Genomic DNA, 21,281 nt, shown 5'->3' on the forward strand with positions numbered 1-21,281 from the left:
TATTTCCTTTGCTAGATTAGGGAAGTTTTCCTTCATTATTTTTTTCAAATAAGTTTTCAATATTTTGCTCTTCCTATTCTTCTTTGGGCACCCCTATGATTCGGATGTTGGAATGTTTAAAGTTGTCCCAGAGGTTCCTAAGCCTCTCCTCACTTTTTGAATTCTTGTTTTCTCAATCTGTTTTGGCTGAATTTTTATTTCTTCCTTCTGCTCCAAATTGTTGATTTGAGTCCCGGTTTCATTCCCTTCACTGTTGGTTCCTTGTATATTTCTCTTTATTTCACTTTGCATAGCCTTCACTTCTTCCTCTACTTTGGGACCATAGTCAACCATTTCTGTGAGCATTCTGATTACCTGTGTTTTGAACTGTGTATCTGCTAGGTTGGCTATCTCTTCATTGCTTATTGTATTTTTTTCTGGAGTTTTGATCTGTTCTTTCATTTGGGCCATATTTTTTTGTCTCTGTGTACCTGTTACATTGTAAGGAGTAGAGCCTTGGGTATTTGCCAGGGAGGAGCAACCCACATCGCTGTATTGTGGTGCTGTATTGTGGCACTATATGTGGGGGAGGGGTCCAAGAGGGAACAATGTCACTTGCTCAGCTCTCAGCTGACTTTTGGTCACTTCCCCCACTACCCACAAGCAAATTGGGCCCTTCTGGTGCTGATTCCTGGGTGGGTGGTTTTGTGTACCTTCTAGGGCCCTGTGGGTCTCTCCAACAAACTCTCCTATGAGGCTGGTAGTTTCTCCCATGACCACAATTCCCACAGGTTTTTATAGCCAGAGGTTTTAGGGCTTTATTTCCCTGCATTGGAACCTTGGGTTGCACCATCTGTCTTGCTCCCCAGTTGTTCCTCCCAGTTTACCTGCATGCAAATGTGGGACCACCTGTTCCACCAACTGCTGCCTCATCTGCTCGGTCCTCCAGCCACTGCCCTGCCTTGCCATACATCCTCTTCACCCCAGCTGTCCGTCTCCACCCCTCCTACCAGTCTGGATGAATGTTTCTTCTTTAACTCTTGGTTGTCGGACTTACATATAGTTTGATTTTTCTGGCAGTTCTGTTTCTTTTTGTTTTTTTGTTTTTAATTTTTGTTGTCCTTTTGTTTGTGTGAGGAGGCAAAATGTGTCTACCTATGCCTCCATTTTGGCCAGAAGTCTGAGTTGGCAATATTTTTTAAAATCCCAAACTACATGCTCCTCTGTGCTTGTTATCATCTAATTTTTTTATACCAAACCTCTTCTGGTAAGAAGGATGACCATTAGAAACATACTTTTACTCCCTCACCAATTTAAAATCAGTGTCTGTGGATGACAGCTGTGACCTAGCATATGGTATATGCAGAACATGTAAAATATTACACATTTTACTAGAATAGGAGCCTGGTGGAAAAAATATGAACTTGGCTGAAGTAATGGATAAAAATAAGCCTCTGAAATCTGTGCCTCTGAAGATGCATGTGAACAGACTATACAGCGTGCAGGGAAATAATTTCTTTCCCTCGTGTTTTAACTAGAGCTTGTGGTACATAGAAGGATGGGGATAGATCAATGCCTTCTACAGAATCACTCCAAGGAGTTGTTCAGAGCTTTTTGCTCTTCCCAGGTGGTTCTCAGAATTCTTGTTTCTTTCTTTTTGGACACAGAATGTTTTCCTGGGGATTGCTCCAAGATTAACCTGAAGGAGCCCCTGCTTCACTGAATACTTCCCTCCATCCCTTCATTTCTCTAGGAATAGTGGGTCCACACTCAGTTTGAAAATCTTTGGGCCCCTGGAAAGTCTTTGTGAACTTTGACTAGTTTTCTAGCCTCAGAAAGGGTACTCCCACTTTAACAAGTAATGGATTGTTGTTTCTGGAATCAGTTTTAAGCCATGGGCATGTTGTGTGGTTGAGGAATGCTAATCATGGAAATGAGACAAGCCTCCTCTCTTTGACCTCAGCATTGTGTAGCCCATTAAAAAACTAATCCCTAGCTTTGCACAGTGGCAGTATCATAGCCAATGAGATTTATCCGAGGTGCGATTATTGCTATTCGAAAAGACTAATCCTAGTATTCCTGGAGAAGGAACTGTCTGGATGATATCAGCAGGAACCCACTTGCGTCAGTGGTCAGTGTTCTGTAGGTGTCCGTGACAATTGGACTGATCTCCAATTGCACATGCCCATGGCAGAGAGTAAGTGGGGTCAGGAGGGATGTAGGAAAACATTCCTACATCTCCTTTTCTTCTTTCATTCTTTTTCAGAGGCTATGCACTTAATGTTCTCAATTGAAAGGACTTCTTTTTCATTTCCTCAAAGAATTTTAAATAATAAACACTAATGTTAACTTTAGGCTAAATTCTCTATGATGTTGGCTGACAATTCATTTTATCTTTGGTTGTATTAAGTGCTAATTGGGAATAGTAGGCCTTTCCACCATAGTTTTATCTTTTTGGGAAAAAGAAAACCCTAAGCCTTATTGAAATCTTAGAGTGCTGTCCCTAGTGTTCTCTCCTGTCCTTATGACAAGCCTCACTGTGAAAATACTAACTTCTTCTAATGTAATCACACTGATTGCTAAATATTGTTCTTAGAGACTTACAAATTGACAAATTATATTGCATATATAATTACATGTAAGCTAAGCTAGCATGCCTGTAGTTATCAAGATCAACTTGGCAACAAGGAAAAGATATCCTGTTGTTTTAATCTTTTTAAAAAAATAAGCTCAAAATGTTAAATAGTTTTTGTTAAAAGGCCCAGGAAGCACATAATAGCTTAAGTGAAAATGGGGGCAATTAATGGAGTCAGGGCTTAGAAATCATAAGATTGTTAGTTTGGTGGGAGGGGAAAATGGATGTGAGTATTAGAATGATAGTTGTGTTGAGGTAGGATAGTCTTGTTTTAATGATATGATCTTCTTTTTATAATTTAAAAAGATTTATTGAAGTGTAAATTGACATATAACAACATGTTAGTTTTAGGAACAGTATTTAGCAGTCGATGTGGTTACATTAGAAGTTAATATTTTCACAGTGAGGCTCGTCACGAGGACAGGAGAGAACACTAGGGACAGCACTCTACGATTTCAAACATACTGACTTGAAATTTGCATGTCTTGCAAAATAATCGCCACAATAAGTCTAGTTAACATTTGTCACTATACGTAGTTACCATCTCTTCCAGCAATGAGAATTTTTAAGGGGTAAAATTTTCTGAATTTGAGATTTCAGGGGTGGAACAGTTCTGGGTGCTAAGAATAGGAATTCATCTATAAAAGTGATAGGTTGAGTGGAGAAGTGACAAGTTTTGGAGTTCTTGTTTTTTTTTACCCCTCAAGAGTTTTGGGTTTGTCATTCCATGGACATCAGAATCACCCAGAATATCGTTAACATTGGGGATGGAGTGGGAGACTGAGTTTTTGGTGCTACTTTTCAGAATATGTGGGATGTAATTAGGATTTGGTGGATAACAAGTGAGTGAGGGGATTAGGAAAGCCAAGACAGATAATCCAAGCCACAAAGCATTAGTTTTTTTAAAAAAGATATATTCCTATAATAGATATAAGGAAATCCTATATCCTAGCCATATATGCTCCATTCAGGTTAAATACAATTGGCATTCCCTTGGTTTCCTTCTGTGTAGAGATAAGACCCTTCAGGAGAAATTCAGTTTCTTACAGTGAGATCTAGAAGTAGTGATGCAAAAGGAGATTGTCAGCTTTATTTCCAGATTCCAATGTGAGAGAAGATAGAAAAATGAGTTATCCTCTCTTAAGACAAGAGGGGAGGGGAGGTGGTGCATGGGAAGGAATCATGCTTCAAATCAGGCTGCCAAGTGGCAGGAATCTAAGCAGGTTATGGTAAAGAGAGTTTATTGTTGAGTGATGTTTTTAGAGAGCACATGGAAGAGATTTGAGAGTTGCTGGAGAACTAGGAGGCTTGGTCAGAAAAGAAGCAGCACAGACCTGAGAAAGTGTATAATGAAAAGAAGAGTGTTTTGGTTATAGCACGAAATGCCAGCCTTTGTAGAGATGTGAGAGTGGGAAGGAACCGCTCAGGGCTTTCAAGGATCATCTGCCATGAGGTCTGATTGCATTTGTGTCTTAGGGAAGAGTCTGTGACAAGTAGCTGCTTAGTCAAAGATTTAGGTACAAATGATTTATTAAGATAGTGCTCCCAGGAGAAACCAGTTAGGGAGTGGGGGAAGCCAGCACGATAAATGGAGAGAGAACATAACCCAGCAGAGCTAATAACATGCAAAAAGTTGTTTGCTTGGCCTTCTGGGAAAAACAAGCTTCTCATCAAAAGATGCTGGCTAGAAGTTCTATTCTTTTCATCCAGAGTTTGGTGGTGTATGGGTGTCAGGCCTGAAACTTCTGCAGCTGCTTTTATTACTAAGAGTGTGAAGCAAGATTGTATGTCCAGTACACCCAGGGGAGGCCAGGCGGAGACATGGGGCTCCTGAGATGAGCCTTGAGTCATTAGAAAACTTCCTTTGTTGTCCAAGCCAGTTTGTTCCAAGATTTTGCTGTTGCTTACAACAGAATTATAAATTTTCAAATACTTTAAGAATCCTATTGTATTTATCCAAAATGTGTTTTAACCTTGAATTTGAGAGTAGTCAATAGTTGGAAAAATGAGTAATGACATCAAATATTTAGGTTTAGCTTGTAACACATTTGAAATTTTGTATAGTGTTACAGTTAAATGAAAGAAAATGTCCTTTCCCATTGGAAAGGAAAGAGAATTTATGCATTTATAAATATCTTCTCTAATTTATGTCTTCTGGTATTTAATATTTGAAAGTGAAGAGACCAAACCCATTTTCTTTATTGAATTTAGCTTTTTATTTTATATGCAAAACAGGTTAATATCCTAAGTGTGCTTCATAGATTACATTTCCAATTCTTATACATTCTTGTGCTTTTAGTGTCGCATGCTCTGTACAGTTCTGCACATTGTCTGAAGGGCTGTCTCCCATCCTTTTGTCTTGCCTGTGAATCCCAGAGACATGACAGCAGAAACAGTGAATTCCAAGTCTATCGTTGCTTTATTTTCTCACTTTTATTCATTTCTTTTTCTGAAGATTCGAAACACATCTGTTGTTTTCTGAAGCATTTGCTTTCTTCTACTGTATTCTTCTTGCAGCCTTTTTTTCTTAAGGTGCTTCCCATTCAATAACTCAAATTATTTCTTCATAGTTTTCTCTCACCACAAGCTGAAGTCAGCTCTATTTCCCAACCCTGTTCCCAATTATTTCAAGTGCACAGACACTTGGTAACCTAAGTGTCAGAAGTGAAGTATCCTATGTTAGCAGTAAAGGAGACAAAGAGAAGAAGGAGAACCACAGGGTTTTAAAAAAATATATATGGTAATTGGCTTTCAGTAGGATCTCTTCCATATTTAGCTAGCTCTATATTGTTGTTAGTTCTCTTTAGAAATCTTAATGCCTGTTTTATTTCCTTAGATCTGCAAACCCATTTTCATCTCATTCTTTTATTTATTCTGTTTTTGTTTGTATACGTTGTGTTTTTCATTTGGTTGTAATTACATTTTTTTTATCTCAGACAGACTAATTTTTGTTAAGAAAAATTGCAAGAACATAATAGAATTGCTGTTTACTTTTACTCAGGTTACCTTATATTAACAATGTCATGTAACTGTGGTTCATTTGTCAAAACTGAGAAATCCGTCTTGGTAAAATACTACTAATTAAACTACAGATTTCATTTGAATTTCACCAGTTTTTCAACTAATTTCTATTCTCTATTTCACCCAACCCAGAACACCACACATTGCAGTTAATACTTCTCTCTCTAGTCGTCACTAATCTGCAACCATTTCTTGTCTTTCCTTAGTTTTGGTGATCTTGACAGTTCAGAGGTGTAATGATCAGATATTTTGTAGACTGTATCTCTCAAGTTGGCTTAGTCTGTTGTTTGTCTCCTGATTAGATTGGAGTGGTGGGTTTTGTGGAAGAATACTACACGAGGAAGGTCACTGTCTCGTGATATTGGGGTATGTGACAGCAACAGACTTATCACTAGTAATGTTAGCCTTGATCACTTGATTAAAGTGATATTGCCTGGTTTTTCCACTCTGAAGTTACCATTTCCTCCTTTCCATACCCTTTTTTACATCTCATTTTTTTCCTTTTTGTTGAATTTGTTGGGGTGATGATAGGGGAATTCAAGAGTTGAAAAATTTTAGTTTTAAGTAATAGTTAATAAGCTTAGAAGTTAATGTATGTAAAAAGCTATTGTTCCAGGACCTGAAGGTATGACCCACCCTGACTCCAGGAGACCATAAGCAGTTCTACCTTTGTGCCCCAGGAGGACTGCAAGCAATCGAGATGGTACCTAAGCCATTGTGTTCCAGGGTGAGACTTGTCACCATGCAGGACACAGGTAAAGAATCCCATAAGACATAGGATACAAATAAAGAATATTGCCCAGGACACAGATTTTTAAAAAATGCTAGGAAAATTGCCCGACTGAACCCCTTACCTACACCTTTTTTCCCCTCTGAATTCCAAACCCCTTACTTACTCATGTTTTCCCTCCATATAAAAAGAATGGTTTAAAAAGAAATATAAAACAGTGTCTCAGGGTACATAGTCTGCCGTCTTCTCAGATCGCTGGCCATCTGAATAACCCGCCCCTGAAGATTCAGTCCCTGTCTCTGCTCACTGGCTCTGGTGGTGACAGGCAGCACAGACACTGACTTTTGCGGTTTCAGTGACACTGGTTAACAAAATATACAGGTTTCAGGTGCACAGTTCTATAGCACATCATCTGTACACTGCAGTGAATGTTCACCGCCCCAAGTCAAGTCTCTGTTCATAGCCATTTATTCCCCAAAGCCTCCTTCACCGCTCTCCCACTCCTCCAACACCCTCCATCAGCAGTCACCACACTGCTGTCCATATCCATGAGATTTTTTTTCTTTTTTGCTCAATCCCTCCACCCCACCCACCCAGGCCCCCAACTCCCTCTCTTTTTCATGATCTATTTGTTGGAAATCAGTGACTAAATCCGGCTTATACTCAGGGGAAGAGGAATTAAGCTCCACATCCTTGAGAGGGGTGGTAGAGAAGACTGTAGGTACACATATTCTTTGGTAAGAAAAACTATTCAACCATTTATATTGCTATGGACTCATGGGGTTTTAAGAATCCTTTGGGTTATAAACTAATATTATAATTAATTTATTGCTTCAAGTTTTCAGCTTTGGCTATTAGAGGCCCTTTACGTGGGTGCCTGGGTCCTGTTGAAGTCCCCCCACTTTTTTCTTTTAAGTATCACTTTCTTTCCCTTCCTGATCACCCCCCACATTCGTATCCCCAGACCACTCATATTTACCTAGACTAGCAAATGTATTTTTCTAGAGAGAAATTCTAGGCTAAAATAATTTTTAAAATATTACTTTATCTGCAGTTTTTATTTTTGTAAGAAAAATAAGTCTTACATAGATGTAGAGCAGTTACATACTTCATAAATTGCTTTCAGGAGAAAAATATCTGAAAAATACAAAATTTCTCAGAAGTCAGTTAGTACACTTATATTATTTTCATCAATCATATTCTGTTGGAATTAATGACATATTATTTTCTTCTTAATTGTTGGGGAAAAACCAGCTGACTTAATTTTTTTTTTGAAATTTCCTGGCAAGTCAGAGTAATTCATTTGGATTATCAAGAAAAATTTTATAGTATAATGGTCTGAATCCTGATTCTCAAAAGTTGTTAATCAGTGAAAATTAACTGCATCCACATCCATGTTGGCAGTGAGAATAATTTGCTGTGTGTTATGATTATGAATTTGATTTCTCATCTCAGCAGATACAGGACTGGATGCCCTTCTGGTTTATCTCAAGACTGATTTGAAAGCTTGAGAGACCATTAAAAATATGGATTTGGGGAAGATATGAACACATGATATATTATAGATAGTTGAGTGTGTATCACTTGCCCCAATATATAAGTTCCTTGAAGACAGTAACTGTTTTAAATTTCAACATTTAACATACATATTCAGTCATAATATTTTTTGATTATTTTTAATTTTTTAATTTTATTATTGTTCAAATACAGTTTTCCACAAATTAAGTTTTGGCAACTGTGTGCTACTATGCCCACATATAAATAATATTTCTTGCATTAGATTTTACCATTCACCAAAATCCACTATGGATTTGGTAGAAGGTTATAGCTTACAGAGATTCTAAGTTATTTAAAGAAATACAGAGTTGAGAACACTTACAGGATTCTATTATTTATTTTTCTCTGCTTACTAAATGGGAGCAGTGTGCATGTCTGCATGTAGTATATACTCGCATATACTTGAAAAATCTTTCCATTCATAGCAAACCCTTTTTTTGTTTTTAGAATATATGATTTGCAAGTGGTGGAGGACAACACTGGGAGGCTTTTCTCTCTGTTTTCTAATAAGCCTATAATCACTCGTTAAGTCCCTTGGGGCAGCTGTCTCTTGAGTAGTGCCAAGTACTGACACAAATCAACAAATAATTAAGACACATGTAAATGCAGCCACTGAATTTGGATCTGTGGTTAATATTTAATTGTCATTTAGTGAGTGGTTAAAACATTTTAGGTAATGACTAACATTTTGAAAATATAAAGTAATATCAAATATTAAGTAGTATTTACCCAGACATCTGAAAGAGAAAATGGAAATTCAAGCCAAGGAATGGTCCTGCCAAGCCAACCTGTGCCAAAATTATTAATAGGATGGAACTCAGTTTTTAATGATACCTGAAAAAGTCTTCACCTGTTCCTTGTCCCTTTGCCTGGATTTTTATTTTATTTTTTATTTTTTATTTTAATTTTTGTTGCAGTACAATTTTCTATCTTTTACTCCCTTTGCCTGGATTTAACGTGGGTTAGCGAATGGGCACCAGGGGGAGTATAGCTTTTACCATTGGCCTCTTTCACAGTTTGAGAACTAAGGGCTGAGTAGAAAAACAACACATGGTATACATTTGAAAGAGTTAACTAAGACCTGACATAAATTTGATACCTTCTGTTTTAATCTGCCTGTGTCCCCAAATGAGCTCTTTCTATATAATGGAGAAAATGATGACACACTGCTGTTTTGGCAAGTGTGTATCTCACTTTTTGTGGACAGAAGGGTGCACATGTGCTATAGCACCTGTGCCAGTCACCTGCCTATTGGCTTTTGTTCTCATTATGCCTTTCCCCTACTCTGCTGTGCATCACAGAAAGCTACATCTCCCTGGCCCCCATCTCTCTTTAGCCAATAGGAGGCATAGGCAGAATACTGGAAGGCAGGAGGAGAGAAATCAGGTTATTTTCCCCTCATTTCCTGAGGTGTCCCATCTGCATCCCCCAGGGGTTCTAGCTCCTCCCATACAGCCCAGACTGGTAACAGCACCTTCTTCCCTGCGTTTTAGGCCTAAGGGTTGTAGCAGCTCCTTGTTACTGCTAGTCACTGGATTGCCTCATTTCCCCCTGTTGCTTCCCGTAACTCATGTGGCCAATTTCCAGTAATTAATATCTTCTTTATTGAAGATCTATGGTTGTTGCTGTTTCCTGGGTAGACCTTATAGACTACTAGCTATGTCAATGGACAGATGCCAGTGAGAGCAGTAGCCCCTATTAATGTTTAGCCTGGATCCTGTTTGCTGTGCAGGTGCACCCAACTTCCAGCTGCTATGGCTGCTGGTTGACAATGGCTCACAGATGCACTCTTCTCCAGAGAACTGCCCTTGGCTGGAGATGCCTGGGGTGCTGTGTGGCCCATCTGGACTGGCTCATGCCTAAGGAGTGACTGACCTGAGGATGGAAAACTTAACCCCTTCTCAAGGACGAATGAGTCTGTAGCTCCATTCATGCTCCAGTGCTCCCTGTGCCATTTGTAAGACACCAGATTCCAATCATGCTCATCTTTGCTGGGCTCCTTTCCCTTCTGTGTCCTACTTCCCTCACTTCCTTATGGCTTTCTCTTGAGAGTATACCCTCAGAAAATCAGCTGCAGGAGAATCCCCATCCCTGGCTCTGCTTCTAGGGAACCTGACCCCTGCAGCCAATCCTGTCCTCTCCCCAGACTAGACTGACAAAGTTTTCCTTGCACAGCACCTCCCCATTCTGCCACATACTGGAAGGGAGTAGGAGGGCTTTTCCCTAGCATCAGGTGTATTCAATGCAAGGCCTCCTTCTGCCCTCTCTGCCGTCTCTGGGGGGTCGGAGAATCTGCTGTCATGTGCTGTGCTAGCTTGTTTATCCATGGACCGCAGCCTCTCCTGCTCTGCTTCAGGGCCCATCCCTCCACTCCCGGCACCATGCGGGTATCAGTAAGAATGAAAAAAAGAAGCAATAGCTGAACAAACATCTTTGAAGAATCTACAGTTATTGAGGAACTCATCATTTCGATGCTAGAAAAACAGCACCTTAAGAAGCTTCAGAAAAGCTAGATGTCATAGCAAAAAGCTGATGTGCTTTTTACTAGTTGAGTGTGAAGCCACAAAATTTTCAAGAGTAAAAATACCTGAGGGTGATCGGAAATGCAAGTCTTACCTAAGACTAGAATTATAAACTCTGTTAGACGTTATGTGAAGGTGGTTTTTCTCAGACTTGAGTGATACACAATTATTTTTAGAAAAAACTTTTTAGTACAATATTAACTGTTATTTTTTAGCCACTGGTGTTGCCTTCCAGGTGGTATGTCATTTGGCTTTCAGTTGATAAAAACGTGTCACTGACATAAGTCTGCCCCATCCTTATTAACAGAACAAAATTGTACAACTTGATGCCAAAGGAACATTGACATTGAAATTGTGTTGCAGCTCTTTAAAGTGGTCAACCAGGAGACCTAGAATATGGATCATTTTGTTACAGGAACGAAAATAAAATTCCTAATTGGCTTTTAGATCATGAAGAATACATCCTTGTACCAGGTGAGGATGGGGGCATGACATCATTCAAAGAAAGTGGAGGGATGAAACTTTGACTATTTCAGGCTCTGCTCCCAGGGAAACAGGGGCAGGGAGCAGGACTGGGGTTCAGAAGGAATAAAACCAGGAACAAAAGGTTAACCCAGAGGTGCATTATTGATTAGGTGACCACCTTCAATGACTGTGTTCAATCTTTCGGGACCTTCTAAAGAACATTAGGAAATGTTTTCAGAGCCATTAACATTTATTTATCCTCTCCATGGACATTACCTCCCTTCTATTCTGGATTGAGTGTATGTGCATGTGCAGGAACATAGTGAGAGAAGTCCTGTGGCTCTTTCACTTCTACTTCAGAACCTCTGGCAATTATAGAGGCTCAAGGCAATTGCCCCTGGCTATACCTGCAGTTGGCTGGCTGAAGCCTATGCAGAACTGGTTGCTGGAACATGACCAGAAAAAGAGGTATATGAAGTGGATTCAAGTCGTGTTCAATGGGCATCCATAGGCTACTACTTGTAGAGTTAGGGATAGCCACAGAGTAGTGAAAAAACTTGATCTGTAGTAAGGTCTGGCTCTTTGCCAAATTGAAACTAATCTCTGACCTTGGGTTGGTTGGTTCTAATTTACTGGTGTGGAATTGAAGCCGAGGATATTTAGGAACTGAACTCCCATCATACCTCTTTACAGGGTTAAAATGACTTCATGAGATTCCCTTTTCTCCCCAGCCCCTAACTAAACCCTCCTTAATTTGCAAGGCACAGCTCAAACATTATCTTTGAAGGACTGCGACAGCTTCATACAGGAGGTACCACTTTCTCTTCTGAGCATCTACTCTTCCTAGCAGAAGTCTAACGTGTTCCATGTTTAGTGTAGTAGTGATATATCCTTTTGTTTATGCTGGATAGGAATGTGTGGGACACATCGCTATCAGGTTGACAATCCAGCTGTTGAACTAATGAGTACCAGGGAAGATACATGCTGCAGAGAAAGACTAAGAGAGGAGAAGGCATTGGGATAGGCAGTTGTAAAGGCACATTCTGTATTCTTGTGAGCACCTGCTCTCTCTTTCCACAAGCAAAGCCAATGCATGGGCCTGCACTGCCTCTTTGGGGAAAAAAGTTTTCTCTACTCCCACATCCTTTGGCTTGCCTTTGCCATTTTGTGGAGTCTTTACCCTTTTAAATCTGTTATTGAGATCCATTGCTTCTCAATTTTTAAATAGGAAAAGAATATTGCAAGGGGTGAGGGAGGTTGCCAGAAGAAGAGGAGCTTACCTTGGCCCCAGATGCCTTAGGAACGGGCATGGCTATATGCACAGTTCCTTTCTCCATGTCTCCTGTCAGAAGAAAAGCTGGGGAGACAATAGAAAATGAGGAGGTTGATAGAATGTGGAAAAATACATAGAGCCCGGCACAAGTAGTATCTTTTTGTATTACAAAATCATAAGCATGTAATTCTGTAATATCACACTCAAGCACACCATATGATATTTTAGGTGAAATGTTCAAATTAAAACTATAAATTATTACACCCATATTATCACCCTTCCAACCACACTCAAGCAAATGTTACTTCTGCTACGTCCTGTGTATGTATCTACTATAGAGCTGGGCATTTTACTTCATCATGTTGTTATGAGGATTAAAGAGACTATTTGTATCCACTGCCACTCCCAATCTCCATTTTACAAGCACAGACACAGCTTAAAGATTACTATATTATCAAAGTCATATAACTAGTAAATTTTGGAGTTGAAAGTGAAAACCCCACCTGACCATGGAGCCCAGGCTCCTGCTTGCCTGCTGCTAAAACACCTAACAAGGGCACTGACAACCAGACTCAGGTGTCTCCCTGTAAAAACAGCCTGCCACTCCAGGTGGGACCTTCCCCCACCCCTACTCATCTGAATACAGAGGTTGCTATGCCTACCAAGAAAGATGCCAGGCTCTGCGCCAAAAACTTTTTTCCAGCTCTTCAGAAGCACAAATGCCCTTATTTTCCCAGATGGGTTGAAAATGGCACCTTTGTACTTACATTAAGTCTTTCATCAGAGGCTCTCGTCCTGTGAAATGAGATTAAATTCAAGGTGGCTCATCAAGTGTGGGCCAGGAGTGCATTCTCTTGCCCCTCTGCCCTTGGAAGAGCTGTGAGTTCAGAAATGAGCGCTCCATGTTCTATAAAATTTCTGTGCACACCAATTGAGTGTATTCTGTCACTCTGGAGTAAAGAATGTTAGCAACTGGAGAATCCTCAGATATGAGAGCAAGTACATGGCTTCCTATTATATTGAATGGGCGGTCACAGTCTCTGGGAGCTTAAGCATGTGCCCAGGGTACATACCATTGTGCTTCCTTAGAGCTATTAACCTCTCTTTGGCCACTTGACTCCCTCAGTTGATCTTCCCAGCTAGTCAATATTCCTTGCAGAGGCTGCAGGTGCAGAGAAAGCACTTAGTCCTAACCATTGCTCACTGTGTGGTCTTAGGCAAGTCTGTTAACCTCTGCTTCAGTCTGTTTATCTGTCATACGAGAGGATGAAGCTGGCTAGCATTCATTCCAACAGGCTTTCTTATTCGAGAATTCCAATCTGTTTGGATAGATGAGCTATGAGACAAACTAAATTGATTTACTGATGACGTAAAGTTTCACGAACATGTGGGGAGCTCCTGGCTGGCGTAGCTCAGTGGATTGAGCGTGGCTGCGAACCAAAGCATCGCAGGTTCGATTCCCAGTCAGCACACATGTCTGGGTTGCAGGTCATGGCCTCAGCAACTGCACATTGATGTTTCTCTCTCTCTCTCTTTCTCCCTCCCTTCCCTCTCTAAAATAAATAAATAAAATCTTTAAAAAAAAGAAAATGTGGGGAGCTTTCCTCCGAGATAATAAAATTCTGCTTAGAGACTATGGAATATGTACAACCCAGGGAAATAATTAAGCCAATTAGAGATGATTAGCCTATGTGTATTTTGTATTAAATCCTTTTTATTAAAAAATAATACAGAATTAGAAGTTTAATTCCTATTTGACCTCATTTTAAGTACCATTTACCAAACAAGATACCTAGTCTAATCATGCTGAATGTTAAAAGTAGACCTACAATAAGCTTGTTTTCATAGGAAGAAAAAATGTTGATGCTTCTACAAAATCTTTGGAAAATACATCAGTTGGCTCCTGGCTTTTCTTGATATTTTAAGAGGCATATAATAAGCTTAAATGTGGAAGTTTTCCTAAGGTTTGTTGTTTGTTTTTAAACTAGAATGCTATACCTTGCATTTTCTTTTCTCTTGATCTTTAAATATCTATCTGTCTCTTAAAACTACTTCCATTCAAAAACCTAATCTGCTTGTGTGGTTTGCACGTGGCTGATGTTTATTTGGATAAGCTGAGGTAGCAGAAGAGGAATATATTTATACATCTAACCTTTACAATAAGGAACATTTGAAATGTCAGCATCTTATTTCAGGAACAGGTGAGCGATTGCACTACAAGTCTTTTATTTGTTTATTTATACCCTGCATCTTTCTGAAGAGGAATTTGAAACAGCTTATAATAAAGAGTAAAATAATAAGAAAGGGGAAACAGAGTTAGTATTCCAACCAGAAGAGTCAACATTATTGCTGATAGAATATAGACCTGTGTCTGAGATTCTTGGAAATGTGGTAAGGCAAAAAAGAAATTATATAATATTTTAATACATAAAGATTTATTTATTTTTAGAGAGAGGGAAAGGAAGGGAGAAATAGAAGGACAGAAATATCGATGTGAGAGAAGAACATCCATCGGTTGCCAGCCACATGCCTCATGACCAGGGACCGAACCCACAACCCAGGCATGTGCCCTGACCTGGAACTGAACAGATTTTTTGCTTTGTGGGATGATGTCCAATCAACTGAGCCATACCAGTAAGGGCCAAATGATATCATCTTTTACATTCTAAGAAGGGACCAAGTTCTGGCTCAAAACCCAGGTCTCTAATAAAGCACATCATCTAAGGATGTTGGTTTAATCCATTTAACAAAAATTCAAGCACCTATTATGTCCCAGATCTATGTCAGGTGCTAGAGACAAAACTGTAGGTATGGGTGTTCTTCTTATGAAGCTCAAAGTCTATAGGAATGATAAATACTAAATCTATTGATATATAACCTAGTATACTTTTTTTGATCACTTATTGAAACAGTTACAACTCCTGAATTCCCTTAAAGGTCTCTGCCTTAGAATCTGTCCCTGACTCCCTAATTTGAGACCTGAAGGATGGATAGGTACCAATCAGATTAATACAATGGAGAATTGACTCACTTGGTTGGAGCAGAGAAGACAAGGAAGGCAGGTGGTGGCCACATCAGCAGTTCCTCAATGCACTGGTTAAGCTTCCTTTTATTAAAGTAAAAATGTAGGTCTAAGTAGATACCTTTTATTTCTTGAGAAATATTGGCCTTCGATTTTAAAATTATTATGCTCAGTAAATTACATGCTTTAAGTCATCTTATTTTTTTAATAAAACTTGGCAACCCTACATCAACTCCAAAAAAACACCTTTGTATGTTTTTATTTGTTTTTGGAATTCAATTGGCCCACGTAATCAAAAAAGCTGGGAAACTTTGGTTTACATAGGACCCTCAACAAATGTGGCTAGAGAAACATGAGAATAATAAAGGTCTAGGTTTGAAGCATGATCTGGTGACAAGATTTCCTCATGGGAGTAAGGTGATATCCTCTAAGCACATAGGCCAAGGCTGTCCTGGACGATTATGCAGACTGAACAGTGTTCTAGGGCACAGGCTTATGGGGTGAGTGGAACTTGGTATTCAGTCTGTGTTACTCTCATCAAGTCATGTACCCTGGTATAGAGTTGAGTCTTCCTGGAAGGAGGGGGGCCCTTTTTGTTTTTTCCAGAGGACACTGGACAGTGGCCACACATGTCATCTTCCAGTGATATAGCTTGATCTAAGGATAGAACTTAATAAGCTGTATATGGCGTACAATTAGAATCTCTGTGACATCCTTTTAGGCAGGTATATTTTTTAATGGATACAAGTGTTCTTCAGTACCCTCTAGTAGAGATCTAAAGTGCTAGCCACTGCTTAATGATAGATCTATATGTTTTAGAAATTAAGCTGGCAAGTGGAAATGTGAGTAGCCATAGCAAAGAAGGAAATAACTTCATGCTTTATTATTATTTTATGTAGTAATTTATCAATGGAATCCTGATTGAGTCATGTTCTTGAGAGGATAAGGTAGCCTATAATCCAAAGACATTGCTTCTTGAGAAAGTATAGCTATAACTATAATCAGTTTTGAATTTAGTCATTATTGGAGCAATATTTTTCTTAAGACTTTATTATAAAGCAAAGTAGACATGGGTCTGGTCAAAGGGTTTTCAAAGAGCTAGTGATCAACAGCCATGGGGGTGGGGGGGACTAAAAGGTTTCCTTTGACTAACACGGTCTACTAAATATACTGCCCAGGACGAATTAGCTACAAAATGCATGCATGTATCATAGGGTAAATTGACCTGTTCTATGGAATTCTTTCATAATGACCAATTATGTTGGAGACTGTTCAGAAAACAATGACTTTACTTAGCTAATGTTTAGCCTAATTTGTGGAAATAAGCAATTACCCAAATTACTTCCTTTTTCTCAGCATCTTTTTCTTTATATTATATGGGTTTGTGTTCGTTGTTTAAAAATAAGAAAAGAGAGACAAGAAAAATCATTTAGGCCCCAATTCTTTAAGACAATACTAACATTTTATTTGTGCTATCAAATAATTTCTACTCACATGTAGTTTGTGCCTGTGTACATTTCTAACTAAACTGTCAGTTGTGGTGACCCTGCCTGTTATTTACCGAAGATCAGCCTGTGTCTCCTACCCCCCGCCCCCACTGCTCCCAGGCCCTAGTCATGCGGAAAGTTTAGTGTATGCCCTCAGATTTCTACAGTTGCTCAGGGACTGTGTCAGCCCTGGTTATCATTTCTTACTTCATCGTGTGGAAGTTTCCTTATCTCTTGGCATGAAGCTCCTTTTCCTTATCCTTCCCAAAACACATAGTGTCACTCATAAGGCAGCATGAAGTCCTTCAGCCTATAAACACCTTTTGCTTTGCTCTTTCTCTGTACCTTTGCTCTTTTCTTCATGTCTTCCTGCATCCCAAACTTCTGTTTATTTCTTTCTCACAGTGTTTTAGGAAAAGGCCTTGATAAGATGGTTGCATGGGGGGATTCAGAACCCAAGGACCTGGCTGAGAAGGATGCAAAGTCCCTGAAGAAATTCTAGTGGTAGCTAGCAAAATACTTAAAAAAAAATCCACCCACTTGAATAATATAAATTTATTTATTACAAATTAAATATAATGTAATTGATTTTAAAACAAAAAATGGGACCATTCTTTATTCACATTGAAATCCACATACACACAAATATATTGGTGAGAATACTGTACAGCTAATTTGGCTTTTGGACAACCATCAGTTTCTTTTTTCCCAATGGTTAGAGTATTGATGAGGGCACTCACAGTCTCTCTACTAGGTGGTTTGTTTCAGTCTAAACTAAACATAGTCTTCTACCATACATACTATGGCAGGCATGAAAATACTCAGGCCTCCTGCTTTGGGGAGCATAATTGGCTGGCAGTGCCGGGTGCTGCTCATCTGGACCTTCCAACTCATTCCCATGGCCGAGCACAGTTGGGGGCTATTCATGCAGGACCTTTGCTGCAACATGATAGGTGGCTTTGGCATAAGGATTTACCATAAGACTGGCTTCAATTTTCTCAGAACCTCATTGTAATCTGAAGTTCTTCCAACCCCATCTTCCTTCCTCCCCTGTCACTTTCACACATCAGACCTTCATCAAAGTCTGAAGGTCCTCTTTGCCTTTTCCAGCTTTCTCCTCTTTTCCTTCATGGGTATGTTCCCCAATAATTCTACAATAATCCTGTCTTGGCACCTGCTTCTCAGAAGTACCCAGAACAATACTCACACTTAGCAAGTGACCATAAAGAGTCATAAAAACTGTTTGTGTAAGCTTGGTGAGCTCCTGCCCCTCAAGTACCTAACGTTCCTTGCATGACAGTTTACTGGAGGCAGACACTGAAATATTCTAGTGCTAACCACTCTTATGGGTATAGGCTTCTATTATACTCCTGTTCCCACAAGAGCAGATGTGCTTGTGTTTTTCACCAATGAGTAAATATTTTGAGCATCTCTTATGCCAGTAAGAACATCTTCCAGTGCTGATGGAGTCAGTTATTGTTGAAGCACTCGCAGTGGCTACTTCTATAGCACAGACACCTGGAGAGCATGCACTGAACATTAACTAACTTCCCCATGGGGATTAAATTAACACCAGTGCAAACACAGATCATATGGCCTATGCTTAAGTATTTTAAAATAAATTACAGTGTAATGTGGACTTCATCCATGTAAGTAAATGCATCATATCTAATGATTGCGTAATGGTTAATTGCATGAATATCTCACTTATTTTAATCAGTTCTGCAAGAGTGTTTTTGGTTCCTAATTTTTAACTGTTACTTTCAGATTTAGCGAAGTCTTTCTGTATACTTTGAGCATTGTCCAGCTTTTCATAGAATATTTTTTAGAAGTAGAATTATTTGGTCAAAATACATGCCCAATTTTAAAGTTTATTATATTCATTGCCAAAAAGTCATTTAGGAAGTTTGCTCTGACTTATAGTCCAACTATTATTGTATGAGTAGGCTTATTTCTTTTTTTTTCTGTATGTGAAATTATGTGTAGAATATAAATGTTTAATCCAAAAAAACAATTTTAAAAAACCCTTTGGTCCTTCACCTAGGTTATAAAATAGAACTTAAAATCTTTCTGTGTTTGCTGCTTCTCACCATTCCCCTCCATGTCCCCCTCCCCTCCCACAAAGTGGCAAATACAAAGTTAGTTGTGTGAAGGATTCCAGAAAAAAATAAACTCAATATTGTCTCTAGGTCATCTCAAACTTCTGCTTCCTGGGAATTTTCAAGAGGACTTTCTGGGGTCTTCAGTGGGAGAGGTCATGCATGAGTTTTAGGAAACCTGAGGCTCACCACAGTATATAAATTTGGAAGGGTTTTAACGTGAAAACAGGTACTAAACATGTGAACAGCAGGAACTTCCCTGTGTTTCTTGCTTCTAAGCTCACTACGGCCTTGTTCCAGCTTGCAGAAATAAATCAAAGCAAAAAATTTTGGTGGGATGAAATAATGTCCATGACCAATTTAGGCAGTAAGACCTGGAGGAAAGAGCAGGATATTTATCAGCAAGTTGCCAAGATCACCACATTTCTATCTGGGCAGGCTCCCCAGAATATTCATTCAGGTGTTAGGAAACAAACAAACAAAAAAACCTACACCAGTCATATGTCCTGAAGCAAAACCATCTAGACTCACACTGCTCCAGTGTGGTCTTGTTTCTAGCTGGCAGCGAGCATCTTATGATGTCTGTTCACTCTCCTCCTAGAACTCCCTGTACCCCTCTCCTATCTGGAATTCATATTCTGTACCATGTCTTTTTTAAAATTAATTAATTTATTTTAAAATTATAGTTGACATAAAGTATTATATTAGCTTCATGTGTATAACAGTGATTCAACATTTATATACCTTAGGAGGCGATCACCATAATAAATCTAGGAATCATCTGTCACCTTACAAATTATGATATTATTGACTCTATTCTCTATGCTTTACATTACATACCTGTGATTTATTTTACAGTTGGAAGTGTCTGCCTTCTAATTCCCTTCACCCTTTTGGCTCATCTTCCCATTCTCTCCCCTCTGGCAATCATCAGTTTGTTCTCTGTATATGTCTCTGTTGTGTGTGTGTGGTTTTTTTTGTTCATTTATTTTATTTTCTAGATTCAACATGGAAGTGAAATCATATGGTATTTGTCTTTCTCTGTCTAACTTATTTCACTTAAAATAATACTTTCTAGGTCCATCCATGCTGTCACAGATGGCAAGATTTCATTCTTTTTTATGCCTGAATAATATTGACTTCATTGACTTCTTGATCCATTTATCTATCTATGGTCACCTAAGTTACTTTCATATTTTGGCTATTGTAAAAAATGCTCCATAGCATTTTTTTCATTTATCTTTTTCAAATTAGTGTTTTTGTTTTCTTTGGATAAATAGTCAGGAGTGGAATTACTGGGTTGTGTGGTAGTTTATGTTTAATTTTCTGAGGAATCTCCAAACTATTTTCCATAATGGCTGCACCAGTTCACAATTGCACCAAGAGTACACAAAGTGTGTCTTTTTTCCACATCCTCTCTAACACTTGTTATTTGTTGTCTTTTGGATAACCCATTTTGACAGGTGTGAGGTGTTTCATTGTGGTTTTGATTTGCATTTCTCTGATGATTAGTGATGTTGAACATCTTTTCATATGTCTATTGGCCATCTGTATATCTTCTTTAGAGAAATGTCTATTCAGGTCCTCTGCCCATGTTTTAATTGGGTTGTTTGTTTGTTTTGATATTGAGTTGCATGAGTTCTTTATATATTTTGCATATTAACCTCTTATCGGATATATCATTTGCAAATAAATTCTCCCATTCAGTGGGCTGCCATTCAGGGGTGTCCAACCTTTTGGCATCTCTGCACCACACTGAAAGAAGAGTTGTCTTGGGCCACACATTAAATACATTGTGACATGTAATCACAAAAAAAAATCTCATAATGTCTAAAGGAAATTTACAATTTTGTGTTGGGCTGCATTCACAGCCATCCTGGGCTGCATGCAGCCTCCACGCTGCAGGTTGGACATCCCTGCCTTTTGATGGTTTCCTATGCTGTGCAAAATCTTTTTAGTTTGACGTATTTCTCTTGGTTTATGCTTGTATTTTGGTGGAGCACATTTCAAGTAGCTTCTTGAGAAAGAGGAGATGAATAGTAAATTTATTTTCTGAGACCATGAATGTCTAAAAATGTCATTCTACCCTCACAAAGTTTGAGAAATTGACTATAATTTTAGGTTACAAGTCATTTTTCTTCAGAATTCTGGACATTACTTCATTTTCTTCTTGCTCACAGTGATGCTGTTGCTTAGTCTAAAGCCATTATGATTCCTGATGCTTTCTGATCTGCTTTTTCTTCTTGGAAGGTAGTATAACCCTTTTTACCCATGGTGTTCTCAAAGTGTAAATGTCTCTGTGTAGGTATTTTTTATCTATTTCTTTCTACTCAGTAAGCTTCCCCCCCCCCAGTAATATAGCAGTTCATCTCCTATTATTCTGGGAAATATTTTTGAATAATTTTGTTTTGTTTTCTGTTTTCTGTTTCCTCTTTTCCCCCTAGATTTTCTGGAGTTGTCGCCTAGTTTTTTTTTATATCTTTTTCTGTCA

The 21,281-nt window shown here is 38.9% G+C and overlaps 1 pseudogene; it reads left to right on the forward strand.

Moving 5' to 3' along the window:
* The first annotated feature begins 1,973 nt into the window (after positions 1 to 1,973).
* Positions 1,974 to 2,093, forward strand: LOC123827674 (annotated as a pseudogene).
* The last annotated feature ends 19,188 nt before the right edge of the window (positions 2,094 to 21,281 follow it).

Source organism: Phyllostomus hastatus, unplaced genomic scaffold (assembly GCF_019186645.2).
Source record: "Phyllostomus hastatus isolate PE091 unplaced genomic scaffold, TTU_PhHast_1.1 phas_contig_86, whole genome shotgun sequence".
NCBI lineage: Eukaryota > Metazoa > Chordata > Mammalia > Chiroptera > Phyllostomidae > Phyllostomus > Phyllostomus hastatus.